The 8,497-nt window shown below is 45.1% G+C and overlaps 1 long non-coding RNA gene across 1 annotated transcript; it reads right to left on the bottom strand.

Annotated features, from left to right (window-relative positions):
* Window positions 1-1,011: 1,011 nt before the first annotated feature.
* On the bottom strand, window positions 1,012-8,209 carry LOC120325246. The gene is made up of 3 exons (XR_005567151.1): window positions 8,049-8,209; window positions 6,793-6,873; window positions 1,012-3,582 (listed from the first exon to the last, which is right to left on the bottom strand). It is a non-coding gene; the product is annotated as an uncharacterized LOC120325246 (long non-coding RNA).
* Window positions 8,210-8,497: the final 288 nt, after the last annotated feature.

The raw sequence follows: 8,497 nt of genomic DNA, 5'->3' as shown, positions 1-8,497 counted from the left end.
AGCCTTTGGCTTGGGGAGTGACCCCATCCCCGCGCTGCCCACTGAGGCCTCGGGCATGAGGGTGGAAGGATGGGCCTGCGAATTGGGAGCTCTTTATATTAAATACAAAAAAGCTGCTGGCACAGCTCAGGAGCCCTGTGGGGATTTACAAAGTTCTCCCAAGCCCCGCGTTCCCAGGACCGACGGCCCCTCGGGGACACCAGGAAGCCGCCGTGTGTCAAACACGCCTCGGAAGATTTCCTTCCTACCCCAAGTCCAATTCTGTAAATTTAGGAGATCAAAGCTATGCAGGCACACAACTTGTGTTTGTCCTTTTTTTTTTTCCCTCTTTCCTTCCTAACAAACAAGAGTGTTTTTGTTTCTCCCCTTTCTCCAGCCACCCCTTCCCATTCTCTTTACCACTTGCCCTTTATGGCACAATCGTCTTTGTTGTGCTCAAGGACTTTATTGTCCATTCCAAGTTGTTTTATAATATTTCTAGTGTTTTCTTCAAAGAAAAAGCTGAGGAAATATGACATTTCCTCCACTGTAGACTGTGCTGGGGCTGTGCCTGGTACCATTGCAGATACAACAACAGCGGGATGGACAGCCTGGATCTTAAAAGCAACTACCTTTAACATCACACAGTCATTACCCTGCAACCACAACAGAGAGAACATAAGATGCTCTCAAAAATGAGTTGGTTTCAGTCCCATAAAGTCTAGCAACGCTCATTTTCTTTTTTTTTTTCCTTCATTTTGAACTTCCGTAGTAAAAGTAGCATTTCCAAATACCATGTCTATTATCGTTCCAAAGGTCAGAAGTTTGTACTAGTTATTTGGCAGAACACGTTATCCTTTTTCAACTTTAGTACATAAAATATTATTTCCACTAGTGTGGGAATCTTCAGAGATTCCCTGCCAGGAAACCAAATGGAAAAGATGGAGATAAAAAGTTCTCCTGGATAACTGAGGAAAAGAAAGAATAAAAGAACTGAAGCATTAATCCTTCTTTATTACGATTCTTTTTTTTTCTTATTTTTTCCTTCTTTTTTTATTTTTAACCGGAGATGTAAGAGCAAATCAAGTAATTTTCAGCCCAGTTTATATTTAAAGATAATATAAAAGACTAGTCAATATTCCCCAGGTGGAGGTGGCTGGAAAAAAAAATATATTAAAGACTAGGAAAACACCCCAGATTTTGCTGAACTCTGTGCTGTCACAGTTCTCATGGATCTGTAAAAATTTAAGCCCTATTCTTGGTTTTTAGAAGGGAACTCATTCTACCACCTATTCTAGCTGCTTAGCATTCCTGCAATGAACATAATACTGAGGTGGACACACAGTATGGGAATAAAGTTAGTAGCCTAAAAAGTCCTTTTACTTTTGCACACAAATTCTCCTATTTATTGTACACCAGCCCACAGGCAAGGAGCAGTAGGGGAGCCAGAGCTATTCCATAGGAATAGCTGCTGTTCCAATTTAATTGCTTGGCAAAACTGACCCGTGAAACAAGACTTTCCTCTCTCCAAAAATACCCGAATTTGGGTGGGTAATGGCTCTAATAGCTGCAATTATTCCAGGGGTTATTTTAGCTGTCGGGTTTATTTTCCCAAATATCTGGAGAACAATGGAAACGAGTGTCATGATCCCAAGTGCTGACTGGTGTTACAGCCAAGGTCTCCCGGTGGTAAAGCCGACGTAGTTAAACACAATTAAGAGGCTTTCACAAGTGAGTAATTTTGGGGCTGGGATTGAAGGATGTGGCCAGGCAGGATGGTGATTGTCCATGCAGAGGGGAAAATTTGCTTTCCTTTAGCCTGGATTGTATCACTGTGCCCTAATGAAGCACCGTTACTTATCACAGAGGTTTTTTATTGAAAACCAGCAGTGTCTGTAGGCTTACATATAAGAATCAAAGGTGCTTTGCTATTAATACAGATGAGTTTCAGTCTCAGGAGACTGTTTTCTGCTTCAAACATCCGTGAATTTGGGAAGACCAGCTGAGTTATGGAGTACTTCTCCCCCTCCCAGCATGTTCCCTCAACTGTTCTGGTTCACTGACACTCCCGAAGATGCCTTTTCATCTCACGCCTTGTACCACCGTGTGCCCATCCCAGATTCCTCAGGGTAAAACTCAACTTCCTCACCTCTCCCACTGGGAAAGATTCATAATCAACATGCACTGAAATATTTTTAACTTGTATTTTTATATTTCTGTGTGTTTCTTGTCCTGTGAGTTTTATTACAGCCTGGCAATTTCCTTCCTCTTGTTCTCCAATCTGGCTGTTAGGCTATTGGTCTCTTAGCTTTGGAAAAAAAAATTCCCTTTGGAGATTCATGCATTTCATTGGCAACAACTACCAGCTAAGTATGTGGTTAACACACCGCAAGGAAGATACACAAATTAATTCTCTGCCTGACTAGAGGAAAACAAAATATTCTGGGATTCCCAAGGGGAAGAACCTCTTCAGACAGTTTTACCATATATGCTTATTCTGATGATGAACTTCCTGAATAGAACATATTTATGATGGTTCAGTAAAAGTCTGTGAAATGGGGGAGGCAAAGGCATCACTGGGAATTTTGTGGAAGTTCACCTTTTGCAGGAAAGTTACGTTTTTACAAAAGGCACAACACTGCTCAGGCAGCTGCATAAGAACATTGATCTCCTGGCTAAAACAGCATTTTGCAGCTTAAAATTTCCATTTCTGAAATTAAATGTGAAATACCAAATTATTTTTGCAAAATCAAAACCAAAAATGGTCATTCTGTATTGTACTGCTAATTCTGCCCCTTCTGAGGCGAAATTCCCCACTATGCATATTCCCAGAGCTTCAGTGCAAAGGATAAGGGTAAAAGGTGGAAAAGAAGCATCAGAACTGTGAGATCTCTATCTCTCTGCTGTATCATAATAACATTTTTAAAAACTAAACCCACATCTTTGTTCTCTCCAACTAAAGACTAGCTCAGCTTTCCTTCCACGTACAGGTTTTTCCTGAAAGGTAAAAGCCTTGTGCACATAAGCTCCTTGTGACAGTCAAACAATTGCTTCCCAGCCTTTATCCACAAGACTGAAACAAACGGGGAGCCTGACACCTTTTAAATTGGGGATGCAGCACTTTGTTACATAAGTGGAGATACTTAGGTTTTACCTCCAAGGGAGACTTTCCCTGCTTTTCCTGTTCCCTGTCACACAGCTGATGGTCTCTAGTGTGCTGAGTGCTGGTGTGAATGGACTAGGAATACAGTCAGCCTTAAAATTGAAAGGTTTTAAGATTATATTAACATGCAAAGAGAGGGAATGACAAGCCCCAGCTGCTCCCTGGAGCAGCCTGAGCCATAGCTCAGCTGGAGAGAGCAACCCTTTCCTACATCTTAGCTCCCACCTGAAGGGCACATCTCTCAACTGAGGGCAGTTTATGGGATGTCCACGGGAAAGGCTTCATGGAGGGCAGGTGCAAATTCTGCAGTAATGAATATTTTGTGCTTGAGGATGCACAGTGTGTTGGGAACATCCCACCCTGCCCGTCGTGTCGGGTAACCCTCGGCCAGTCACACACCGGGTCGCTCCTGGAATCCCAGTTCCCAAGTGAGGAGCAATCTGCAGAAGGAAGCAGTGAATTGGGTTATTTGCTGTTCATTTACTAAGGTTTTATGAACACAAAGACTGGCATTGATCCGGACCCTCCGAGAGCTGCCAGTGAGGACAGTGAAAGCTGCTTGTGTTGGAAGAGCACTGCCTGTCCCGTGACACTGACGTGTGTTCCCATCTTCCTCATTTCTCTTCCTTGTTCCGATGGGAGAAGACAGGTATGAAGACATTCCTATCCCTTGCCACTGCTGAGTGACTTGAAAGGGTCTGTCCAGGGCCTGCCACCACCCTGCTGCAGTCACCAAACCCTGATGGATGTGAGTGGGATGAGGAGAGAAAGCACTGCTGCCAAGTCACTGGAGCATCCAACCTGCCCCAGGCACGGTGTACTGTACAACAGTATCAACAGTGCCTGGTGAAACAGAATAAGAACTGACAAAAACATTCAAAATTGTTATAAAATAACATCTGAAAACCAGCTGGTTTGCTCCGAGCCACAAGTTCTTGCCCCAAACAGGTACACACTCTGCAAAGGAGCAGCTCTGCCTGAAACAGGCTCTTTTATCAATTTTTTTGTCTGTCTGATGCTGTTTTATTTTTGCTACACACAACCTACAGATATTTGATTCCAGCCCCAGCACTTTGTTGGCAAAACAAAAGAGCATATGGACCTGTCTAGATATTGGAGTCATCCAGCAACAGTATACAGATGTCCACGCTCGAGACTGAAAAAAATTAAAGATGGGGGTGGCGGGGGAAAACCTGCCCTGACAGGAGGCAATCTGGAGTCTGGTGACTGCCTCATTTGCGTGGTTTTTTTCCTATAATCAGGTTACAGCTTCAGCTGAAAGATTTTCTTCATTTGCCCTGGAAAGCTCATGCCAAAAACCATTAGAAAGGGGAGGGTGGGGAAAAGAATGGGCTGGGCACAGATAAAGATGAAGACTTAAAAAAGAAATAACAAAAAGAAAGAACACTCTTGCCATGGAAAACTCCCCACCAGTAATCTGGCATCACTTACCAATTTAACATATCTAATTCCAAACATTTAATGTCTCTTTCATTAATTTTTGGGGGTCATTAAATGTTGTACAACTATAAGCCACAAGAAGATTTCACAAACAGCGGGGATTTTGTGTCTGTGACCTGTTATAACCCAGAGAGAACATGCAATGGGATTTGTATTTTTCTACTGAGCAGCTATTTTCAGAGGCAAAAAGCCAAACACTTGCATAACTCAATGTGACCATTCTGTGCATCTGTGGCATTTGTCAGGGGACAACACTTTGGCCAACAACATTGAGCTAGTAAAAGAAGGGGACATGCCTACAGAGAACAGCCAGTTTAAATATGATAAAGATTAGAGTAAATAGGATTTTAGTCCTTCCCCTTTTTAAGTAAATGGAGTAATTCTCCGAGCATGTGGAAAAATAATAAACAACTTCTCCTCTGCCAAAGAACAGGCCAACGGTCTAGACTTTTTCTTAACTGGCAATCATCTAAGATTAAGAAACTGGGAATAAAAGCCTGACACACGATTTCGCTGCTTTATGCAATCGAATACATGCTACTTATTTGTGAAATCCTACGAGAACTATTACAGCATCTGAATCGAGACCAAGGCTGGGGAACACTCACAGTTCTCGCCGTTCTCTTGCTGCTGGTGTCAGGGTACTTTGCAACCACGAGCTTTGCTATCGTAGCTGAGGCCAGAGCGACAATTCAGCAGCATCACAGCAGCTTTCCACTGTCTGCAGACATTTTGGTCATTTGTAGGAAGGTACAGGTCTGTGTGTTTGTGTTTTGTGCGTGTGTGTATAAACTATAATTTGATTACAGGGAAATGTTGCACAGTTTAGTAGCCTCAGTCCAGGCCTGGAAGCCAGGAATGCTCGGTGAACTCATTGCAAAGTTATGTAGGCCAAAATTCCCTGTATCATCCTCTGGTTTTAGTCACATTTCAATGCTGTCGGTCTGATTTTCCTGATGAAGAGAGGATAAAGAGCTCCTGCTGACATGAGTTCGTGAGCACTCAGCTCCTCCACGCTGCTGAACTGGGTCCCCTCTCCTTGAAGCGCTCGGTGGCAGAGGCGGCTGCTTTTATCAGCTGTCTTCGCAGGATGTCATACGTCCTTATTATTCCTTATGATCTCTTCTCTGGTTTTTAATGACCCTACAGAGCTAATGAGATGTTTAGTTCCCCCACCCAAGCACAACCATACGGAGGAGATGATATCAGGCAACTCGCTGAAACCATTAAATCTCAGGCATGCGGAATATCCAGAAAGTTCCTGTTTTCAGCATGTCAGTTTGAGCCTTCAAATGCAGAAGCGCACGGCCTGCTCACATGATGCCAGCAGCACAACAGAACAAACTGTCTTCTGCAGACAAAATCCTGACTATTTTTAACTTTAAAAAGATCTGCAGATGACTCTTCTTCCACTCGATGTGGTTTTCCTCCCTTCCTTCGAGAGACCCTGCCCTTGGTAACGTCACACGGTAATTCTGTGTCAGGGGATGTTGATTCCCAGCAGCATTCCAAAGCCTGTGCTGGCCTCTTCCCACCACCCAAAGCTCTCCTGCAGTGGACAGCTGAGAGATCACCAGACTCCCTTTTACTTTCATGTGTCAGAAAGCTGAGACATGATGGAGATGGCTGTCCCTCCTCAGCTGCAGGGGAGGCACACGAGGGTGGGTCCAGAGGAACGGCCTTGCTGGGCAGAGCAGGAGCTGAAGGTACAGCCCCAGCCAGAGCCAGCAGAGTTAGACTCCTCCTGGAAGACCTGCTTACTTTTCCACACACAAAACAGGGAGAGACCCTCCCTGCAAGCCCTGTCATCCCACCCCGAGGGGCTGGGGTTTCACCCAAGAGGGGAGGCTGTGTCCAGCCAACAGCAACCCCTGGAGTGCCTGTGGTCTGTGGGGGGAGAGGGAAGAGATGCTCCATCCTGTGCTTTTCCAGTAGATGCTTCTGCTGGTTGTTTTTTTAAATGCTAAGAGCGCAACCATTCCCTGCATGAAAGGAAGCATTGTGTGTGGAGCACAGGAAGAATTTCCTTTACTGTAACTTGTAGGGAGCAAAGGAAATAAAAGCAGAGCAGCAGTTAGATGAAGGTCAGATGATTGTATGAATCAGAGGGTGATGCAAGTTATCGAGTGTGTGGCTCAGTGCTCCGCCCAATAAACCAGATGCCACCTAAGTACACAAATACCACTTACCTATGATTGCTTACCCACATGGATGTAATTCTCTTGCTCAGAGAGAAGGGGCTGGTGTTTTTTTGGTTTCTTACTGTGATACTGTGAATTTAACAATCAGGAAAATATTTATTAAGTAGGACAGCAGTGATGACATCGAGGCAGACACAATTTCTTTAGATTTTTAGGCATTTCATTCCACCTAGGTGAAAGCTGAGACACAAGCATTCCCCAGTCCAAAACACTGAAGAGGTGACAGAGGCTGCTGTCGGGGTATTGGCAGAGTCGTGTCTGGAAACATATTTGCAATTTCCATTAAAAAGGGGGAACACCATGAAATTTCTGCAGCAACCTGCCTGGCCCATAGGAAGCACAGTGACTCCCACAAACACCCTGTCTCTAGGAGGTGTTACAGAAGTGATGCACTTTTAAAGAAGGTACCAAGAGAAATGGAAAGAGGTTGTGGGTTTGCAGTTAAGGAGACCTTGAGGTAGCAGGAACCACCTGAGTTTTTTCAGCTGTGTCTAAAGAAGGATGTGCACACACATAGTAAAGAATCTGCGATCAGAAACGGCAAGCAGAGTATTGCCATGAGAAACTAAGAGAGCAGAGCTCAGCGGAAGCCTGGATGGGATTCTCCAGTAAAGGATGGGAATCACCAATAAAGGCATCTCCTGGGGTCTGGTGAGACTGGGAGAGGAGACAGGTGTCAGGGACACCCCAAACCTGAAGGTACAGTGTCTGCTGCACAGCCCACCAGCAACAGTGGTCCAGCAGATGAAGCTGTAATAGAATCACAGGATGGGTTGGGTTGGAAGGGACCTTAAAGATCACCCAGTCCCAGCCCTGCAGGGACACCTTCCACTAGCCCAGGTTGCTCCAAGCCCCATCCAACCTGGCCTTGGACACTTCCAGGGCTGGACAGCCACAGCTTCTCTGGGCAACCTGTGCCAGGGCCTCCCCACCCTCATTGTAGGAAACTTCTTCCTTATATCTCACCTGAACTGACCCTCTTTTAGTTAAAACCATTTAGTTTAAACACTGTGGGCAAGGGGGGGGTGAGGGTTCTGCTGGGGAAAGTGTTTCCTTTGCTGGGATACTGAGACCACCACATGCTCCAGCAGTGCTGCTCAGCTGCCTCCTGGGCTGACAGCCTGAGCAGGAAATAGCCACATCCCAAATTAATTAGAAACGCCTAATGAGCTCTCATGCTTTGCCTGGAAGTGACGAGGGCAGAGGACAGACACGGCTGATGAAGACATTTCCTCCAAACCCACCTCTGCTGTAACCATCTCGAAAAAGCAGGAATTCACCCCGTGTTTCTGAGGCTGGTGACGTGCACTGGACAAACCCCGCGTGGGCTCCAGCTGAGCCAGGGATTCCTTCACTGGAAGGATGAGCCTGAGATCCAGCAGGGTCAGCAGCTTCCCAGCCAGCCAGCCTGGGAAAAAGCAGACGAGGACGCGACAGTCAACTACAACATCTCTGGGAAGCTGTATTTAGGTTAAGGATTATTTTCCCCCTAAAAATGGGTGTCTGAATTCACAGCTGTGAAGAGCTGTGGTTGCCAGGAGCCACAGAGAGTCTCACAGAGCCCTTGATTTTAATTCTAAATCAGTTCAAGCCTTACAGTTCTTAAAAAACTGTATCTGTTTCCATGGGAAGAGCCTGCTTTTCACTAACCTATAATTTAAGAAATAGTTTGGAGATTTTAAGCTGTATTTTG

This window comes from Pipra filicauda, unplaced genomic scaffold (assembly GCF_003945595.2).
Source record: "Pipra filicauda isolate LSUMZ 115617 unplaced genomic scaffold, ASM394559v2 scaffold89_size2521313_pilon, whole genome shotgun sequence".
NCBI classification, from domain to species: Eukaryota; Metazoa; Chordata; class Aves; order Passeriformes; family Pipridae; genus Pipra; species Pipra filicauda.
The sequence above is the reverse complement of the archived record's forward strand: the minus strand, read 5'-3'. Positions and strand labels throughout refer to the sequence as shown.